The sequence below is a fragment of the Ixodes scapularis genome, unplaced genomic scaffold (assembly GCF_016920785.2).
Source record: "Ixodes scapularis isolate PalLabHiFi unplaced genomic scaffold, ASM1692078v2 PGA_scaffold4__175_contigs__length_147842914, whole genome shotgun sequence".
NCBI lineage: Eukaryota > Metazoa > Arthropoda > Arachnida > Ixodida > Ixodidae > Ixodes > Ixodes scapularis.
This window is the reverse complement of record NW_024609879.1, coordinates 99,143,838-99,151,263: the sequence shown is the minus strand read 5'-3', so window position 1 is coordinate 99,151,263 and position 7,426 is coordinate 99,143,838. Positions and strand designations below refer to the sequence as shown.

At 42.1% G+C, this 7,426-nt stretch overlaps 1 long non-coding RNA gene across 1 annotated transcript; it reads right to left on the bottom strand.

The window, feature by feature from the left end:
• Positions 1 to 3,491: 3,491 nt before the first annotated feature.
• LOC120838931 lies at positions 3,492 to 5,776 on the bottom strand. Its single transcript, XR_005715202.3, has 3 exons — positions 5,621 to 5,776; positions 5,105 to 5,232; positions 3,492 to 3,826 (listed from the first exon to the last, which is right to left on the bottom strand). It is a non-coding gene; the product is annotated as an uncharacterized LOC120838931 (long non-coding RNA).
• Between the last annotated feature and the right edge of the window lie 1,650 nt (positions 5,777 to 7,426).

Genomic DNA, 7,426 nt, shown 5'->3' with positions numbered 1-7,426 from the left:
CAAGAGATTTACAAAAAATTACATACAAGTATTGTGAAACTATACACGAGCAGGCTCTTAATACCTTGGGGGACATCTCGTCTGGACCGACGGCCTTGTCTTCTTTTAAAGAGTTTAAGCAATTTCGTATTCCCTCTAGCATGATTATGACGGGAGGCATAGCATTTTCCACTCTATCTGTAAGAATCGGCAAATGTTCGCAGTCACCGTTTTTGAGAAATATTGACTGAAAATAATCATTGAAACAATTTGCTTTAGTTGTATTATCTGTTATGACTCCACCAGTATTTGTAATACTCGGAAAGCCTGTTCTTTCTTTTCGTGTTTTTCTAAGGTAACTCCAAAAGGCTTTCGAATTTATGTTGACAGCCTTTGCCAGTCCAGTGAAATAATCCTCCTTGGCCGTACTTATGGTGCTCCTAGGCTATATCCAGCTCTTTTAGACGGTACTCAAGATTGGCAGTAGGATTTTTTTGATACTTGGAATACATACGTGAGCGTTTTCTAACTACTTTTTTTACTTTATAATTCATCCAAGGTTGGTCGGGTTTTGGTTTGTCCTTTACATATTTACAAGGAATGTGCTTATCGACGAGCTTTGACAGCAGATTTCTGAAGTCAGTCCACAGTGAGTTGGCATCATAAGACAATGATTTTTACATAAACATATTTAGTTCGTCCTCTAGATCATTTATAATTTCATTGTAATTGGCCTTACCGTAGATGTACACTTTTTTAACATCGTGGCTGGCAGGGACTAATTGCGGCAGGATAAACTTAGCAGTAACTATGTGATGGTCGCTTATTCCCGGTAGGATACTCACACATCGAACCACATTTGGGTCATTGCATAGTATTAGATCTAGAATATTGGCACCTCTAGTAGCAGTCGAGACATACTGCTTAAGGCCATACGTACTGATTACATCATTAAATGCCGAAGAAACGCCACCGGACGGTGTATTCCCGTCCCATTTTAAATCAGGCAAGTTAAAATCCCCAGCCAATATAAAACGATCGTCAGGAAGTGTGGACAAGATAGAATCTAATGACCTGATAGCCTCAACGCTGGCTCCCGGAGGACGATAAAAGGAACCCAATGCCATCGAGCCCATTTCCGGAGTGCTTAATCTGCACCATACGGATTCTACGTCGTTACAATGAATATCAATCTCTACACTGTGGAACAATTCTTTGACCATGATAAATACCCCTCCTCCACGAGCATTTCTATCTTTCCTATAAACCCGATAATCAGACGGAAATATTTCAGAGTCTTTGATTGAAGCGTCCAACCATGACTCAGTTGCGAAAACAATATCGGGATTAAAAATCTGCAAAAGCCCATTGAAGTCATCAATTTTATTTTTTATGCTTTGACAGTTAATCAGGAGGACGCCACACTCAGTCACGGATTTCAATGCTGAAACAGGTCGTCATTGCTTATTTAATTTGATCACAGATTCTGTAATATCATCCCATCCATGGGCGTCACCATTTATGATTAGCTTATCATGCACAAGCGAAACCTTGTCCTGGCTGTTTTGTTTCCGTGCTTTGCCAACCGCCCATAGCCTACGACGAATTTCCCTGACACGAGGTGAGAAATACCTCGAAACGCCGTAATTACTACCTTTAAGTTTCCTACCATTACTAAGAATTTTTTCTGTGTCCTTGTAGGATGCGAAATTTACAATAATCGGGCGGTTATAGTTAGGTCCATACTTCCCGATCCTATGGGCTCTCTGAACTTCCCCGAACGTTATCTGCAGTCTATCCTGGCAGAAGGCCCTAACCAGATTTTCGGATGCTTCCCAACTCTCGCGGGGCTCCCGATCTTCGATACCATAAAAGACAAGGTTTAGTCTTCGGCCACGATTTTCCAAGTCATCGAGTTTCCTAACCATATCGTCCGCATTCTCTGACAAGATACGGACCTGGTTATAAACTCGTGATGTGTCACGCTCTACATTTTCAAACGTTTGCATTTTAGATTCTAATGATTCAATCCTAGTTCCAAAGTCGCTGATCAAACTATCCAACCTTCCCAAGTAGCACAAAATGTGGCTACAACGTTACTGGAATGTTGTCAGGTAACGTTGCCGAACGCTGCTAACGACCGCGGATTCTACACTCCAGTAACGTTACACCACAATGTTACAGTAACGTAACTGCATACGTTACCTGGACATTATCCAAATAACGTTACTGGAACGTTGTTAGATAACGTTGCCAAACGTTGCTAATGGCCACCAGTTCTACCTTCCAGTAACGTCACATCAAAATGTTGCAGTAACATAGCTCTCTATGTTACCTGGATGCTAGATCAGTGATGTTACTAGGACGTCGTCGCTAACGTTGCTAGTTGTTGTTAATGGCCACGAATTCTACCATCCAGTAATGTTACACCAAAATGTTGCACTGACATTACGGCTTACTTAAAAGTGAAGGAATAAAAATGTGAAGAACATACACAAACGACCACTCTTTTATTTCGCAACAACGTTTATTTTTTGAGGAGCAAAGAGTCGCATACAGGTCGAGATCAACTAGATACCGAAGGTGGAGTGTTACTGACTCATCCCTTATCTCCCTAAAGTTCCTTTGATCAAGCCTTCCTTTTGCAGTTAATCTTGACCTGTGCGCGAGTCTTTGCTTCCAAAAAACGAGCGTCGTAACTAAATGAAAGAGCGGTCATCTGTTTTTCCTCAGTGCTTTTATTCTGTCAACTTTCAGTAAACGTTTTTACAATATGCTGGCACTGGCCAGATATTACTGCATGTGTTACTTGGACATTACTGAACAATGTTATCCGAAAATACATTGACAAGCGCTGCCAGGAAACTGCATTTATGGTTGTCATGAAGTCATTTTTTGAGCTGGTGCCTGATATGAGTAAATGGATGTGCATTACAGGCCATTAATGAATCAGCATTTTGAAATCCTAGAAGCAGGACTCCGGAAGAAAACAAGAAGTTATTGGAATAAATTTATTTCAAAAACGAAACCAACATTACAAGTACCAGAGAATTCTTCTGTTTCTTACAAGCTATTAGATCTACAAAATTGTAAAGAACACACTAAATTACAAGGCTGATCTGCATAAAAATAAAAATGTAAAATATTAAAACTCCCAGTAACATAAAGCAAGTAGCCTAAAATAAAATTCTAAATATATCTCAAATTACACCCGATCTTGGGCTAGGACATATAAATAAATAACGGAGGCAATAAACCAAAAATGACTAGAAAAAGAACATAAATTTTAAATCTTCTAAAAATACCACACTAATGTGTACATAAATTAAATAAAAGAAACCACTAGCTGGGGCTAAAATGTATGCATGAATAGAAATTAAAGGTAACATATGCATATTACAAATTGACATAAAAAATTCAAACAACAGGGACTCTACTCATGGGATGGCTGTAAAAAAAGAGAAAGAAATCATTAGGAAAAAAAGCATTTTAAATGATTTAGAAAGCATGAATTTTTTTTTTTTTTTTTTCAATTCTATGCATTTAGCACGGTTAACCAATTCCATGCTTCCAACTGGGATCAAAGTAACCAACTACTAACATTTAAAACTAACAGAAAAATCAAGGCAGAAACATGCTGAAAAACAGCGCAAAATGCACGGATAAGAAAACACACAGGACAAGGTACTGTGTGTTCTGTTTCCTTTGTCTGGTTTTCGCACCGTTTCTCAACATGAATTCTTACCAACTAGCCCAGCCCAACTGTCCATCCTTGTAATCAGAAACATGCTTGCCTTCTCCCCTTGTGGCAGCCCCTCAGTCACTCCTGAGAAGAGGCACACTGCTCCTGCAAAAAAATAACACAAAAAAGTTGGTTGCATTCAGAAAATGGGTGCCTATTTCAGGGCAAAGAGTGTCATCAAGATAAAAAAAGAAATGCCTACATCTGTCTTAGCAGTTTCACCACAGTTTCTTTGCATGCACAAGCCATTCTTTTCATCCAGTTTAGACTTTTACCGCAAAGTGTGACCTACCCACAGAAGACAGTGGATACGCGACTTATTCTTTTCTGGCAAGGTAGGCGGCTGTTCTCGGCCACTCACTTTTTCCCACTTCAACCTTCTATTTATTCATGCGTGAAAGGCACTTTCTTAAGAGGGAAACAGCTATTTTCCGCAGCGCCTTTTTTATTTTGTATTTGTAGATTTAACTTTGTTTTCATTTTATCCTAAGAGAATAGCTTTCTTTTTAAGAACATAGATGTTCTTAAAAAAGACGTGCCTGCCCTCTTCGTCAATTTTTTGTAACTGACAGAACCGTGGACCTGTCGGATCTTTGACATGCAGTATATTACTGTATGTCGAATATCCGGCAGGTCCACGGTTCTGTCGATTATAATAAATTAACAAAGAGAGGAGACACGTCTTTTCTTTTCCCCGTATCATGGGCCACGGAGACAGATCACTGCCTCAAGGATGGCTTCATCTTGAAGCAGAATAGGTCTCTTCAAGGATGAAGATATATACCGTATACGCTTCTGAATGGATGTGCATTCATCACTGCACCTGATGATCACAGCTTTTAAAAGTGTCGTTAGTGTTACCGTGTCTTATTGGCCTCATTAACAGAAGTCATCATTTACTAAAAAAAAAAGAATAGAAGGTGACAAAAAAAGGTTCCTTCCTTTTATAAATATATAAGTTTATAAGTTACAATAAATATTAAAACACTGCTATCCTCCCGGCACTAAAAAGAAAAATATTTCTACTGCTCAAATAAGCTACGTTCAATGAAACAACTTCGATGAAATGGCGTTCAATGAAACAGCGTTCGATAAAACTGTGTTTAATGAAACAGCTTCGATGAAACAATGTTCAATGAAACGGCGTTTGATGAACTGTCCGGACCCAGGGGCAATGTCAATGAGCATCATATTTTCTACAATGTCAAGCTCATTGCAGACGATGTCATAACATGGTGTTCTTTCATTGGCTAAATAAATTTCTTAATACTTAAAAATGTCTTTATGTAAAGTGGACTAATGCCTTTGTTTGAAATCTGGGCTTGTTTTAGGATGCAAAAGTATTTTTCGGGCGTTTAAGCAAAATTAGAAATATCATATTACCATTTTCTTGGTCCTAGCTGGTGCATGCCTGACCGATTCAGCAGCAGCCCATTTGGCGTCGGCTTCCTGCACGATGATGGCTGGCTCATTGTTTTCTGCCTTCTGTTTAAAGCAGGTGCGCACAGCTCCTGTTTCAAAAGTATATAATTACAACACAACGTCAGCTACCACAGTGAAATATCGACAATTTCATGCCCTACTTCAGCATAACTTGGCAGACATCGGTAACTATGAAATCAGCCAGGGTGTCTAGCAAATTCCTCCTTCTAAGTTCCCCAGCTTTTCCAGGTTTTAAATTCCCTGTCCATTACAGAAGTTTGGAGATGTGGTACGAACTGCTACTAAACACCTCAGTGTCCACCGACTCCTCACTGCTCGTACCGCAACTTTCAAGTTCCTTGCGAACACTTTCGGCTACTCTATGTCTTTTTTGGCGATCGGATAGCTCTGATAGCGAACGCTTCGCCCGCTCCATTGTTCAGCACAAGTAGTAACAACAACGAAAATGAAACATACCTTTGTTTACGTTTCCTCCACGCCGAGAGATCGGCAGAGCGGTCCGATGAAACAGGCCTTGACGGTCCGTTGACATACGGTCACGTGGTCAACCTGGCTTCGACCTTGCTTGGCTTGAGCTACTTGCACTCTTGGCGTCTTGGCTTGTCAACAGTGTGCGTAAACGAGTAAACGACTAAACATGAAGTTTCAAGTAGGAATAAACTGTGGAAATCTGTCTGACAGTACTAAAATAAGTTTTTTTTAAGAGTTATAAAACATTACATCGATTGGAGAAATTGGAAATTGGTATAAGCCGTACAGCCATAACCGTGATGCCGTACTAGTGTGCAATCATGGCGGACGATGGCGATCTTGCAACGTCTTGCAGTGATCAGTGGATGACCTCGACCGTAATATCGGTAACGATAGTGAACTGTTAACATCGAAACGGTAGTACCGTGGCTATGCGACTGTGCTGTGCCATTGTGATGTGTCCAGATAACAAATGTAGGCAAAGAGTGGTCCACGCAGAGCGAGCTTCGAAGCCTCAAGCTCAAATATGTTCTCGTGTCGACGGCTCTTTGGCGAGAAGTGAACGGGGGCTAACAATGTGTGTGCGATTATACTCGTTTCATTATAATTAGGGTCCATATTAGATGAGCGAATGACGTTTTAGCGAACAGCGGCATTTGAGCGAATCGACGTTTTAGCGAATAACGGGGGCGCGCGTTAACCCATCCGCCGCGCGGCGAGTCTGCGGCGGCTCATTACAAAAATGTGAACCCACTTGGCCCACCCGAGAACGCCGCTTCGCAGCGTCCGAATTTTCGCTAAAGTGTCATTCGGTGAAACGTGGACATTCGCTAACACGTCACTTGATAAAGTGAGTGCCTCCCCCCTTGGGGCCCTTCATTTTGAGTGGTCGGCGGAGTGCGTCCTTGTATCCGTGGCCCTTGATGCTAGATCTCCTTCCTACCTGCCCCCCCCCCCCCCCCCTCTCACTCACTTTTCTTTAATCTCACCCCATTCCCGTCCCATCTCTCCTATGTTGCCTTTTCTAACCTTTCACTCCTCATTTCCTCGCATGATTTAATGTTTGTGGCCCCCCCTTCCCCACCTTCATAGGATTATATGTTCGTTGCCTTTGACCTTTGATCTCGACTTCGGACCCTTGACTGCTCCTCCTCGCCATCTCCCCTTCTATCTCCTCGGTCTCCTTATTCCTCCCTCCCCTCTTCCTCCACTCTCTTGTCCACCTTCCTCTTCCTGCTACCCATCCTACTCATCTTTCCTCCCCTCTTCCCCCTTCTCTCTCGTTTGAGTGATTCTATGTTCATGGCCTTTGACCTTTTCTTTTTGGTGGCAGCTGCATATGGCTCTTCATTTGGAGTGGTCGGGGAGGTGTGATCTTGTGTTTATGCAACAGGGGTGGAACGGCTGCGCCATTTGCGCCATTTTGCGCCAGACGCATTTGTCTGCGCCATCCTGCGCCATGTTTCGGAAACTGCGCCACAGCCAATACCTCGCGCCAAACGTGCCCCAAAAAAATTGTATTTTGTCTTGATTTCGGTTTCTATCGACTCGATTGGCAACAATGATCGCGTTTAGCTTGGTCGGCCTTGCAATCCTTTTTTTCTCTTTATTCTCCCTGTGTATCCCGAGTAGGAAGTGTGCGAAAAAAATTCGGGGTTCGGATTCCAAGCGCTACACCATCTGCCTCTGGATTGTTATTCTTCAACCATAAGCGGTTAAACAAGTCGGTCGAGGTGAGGTCGAGTCGTTAAGCGTCAGATTGCCTGAGGCTCCGCAGCCCGGGATCCGGAC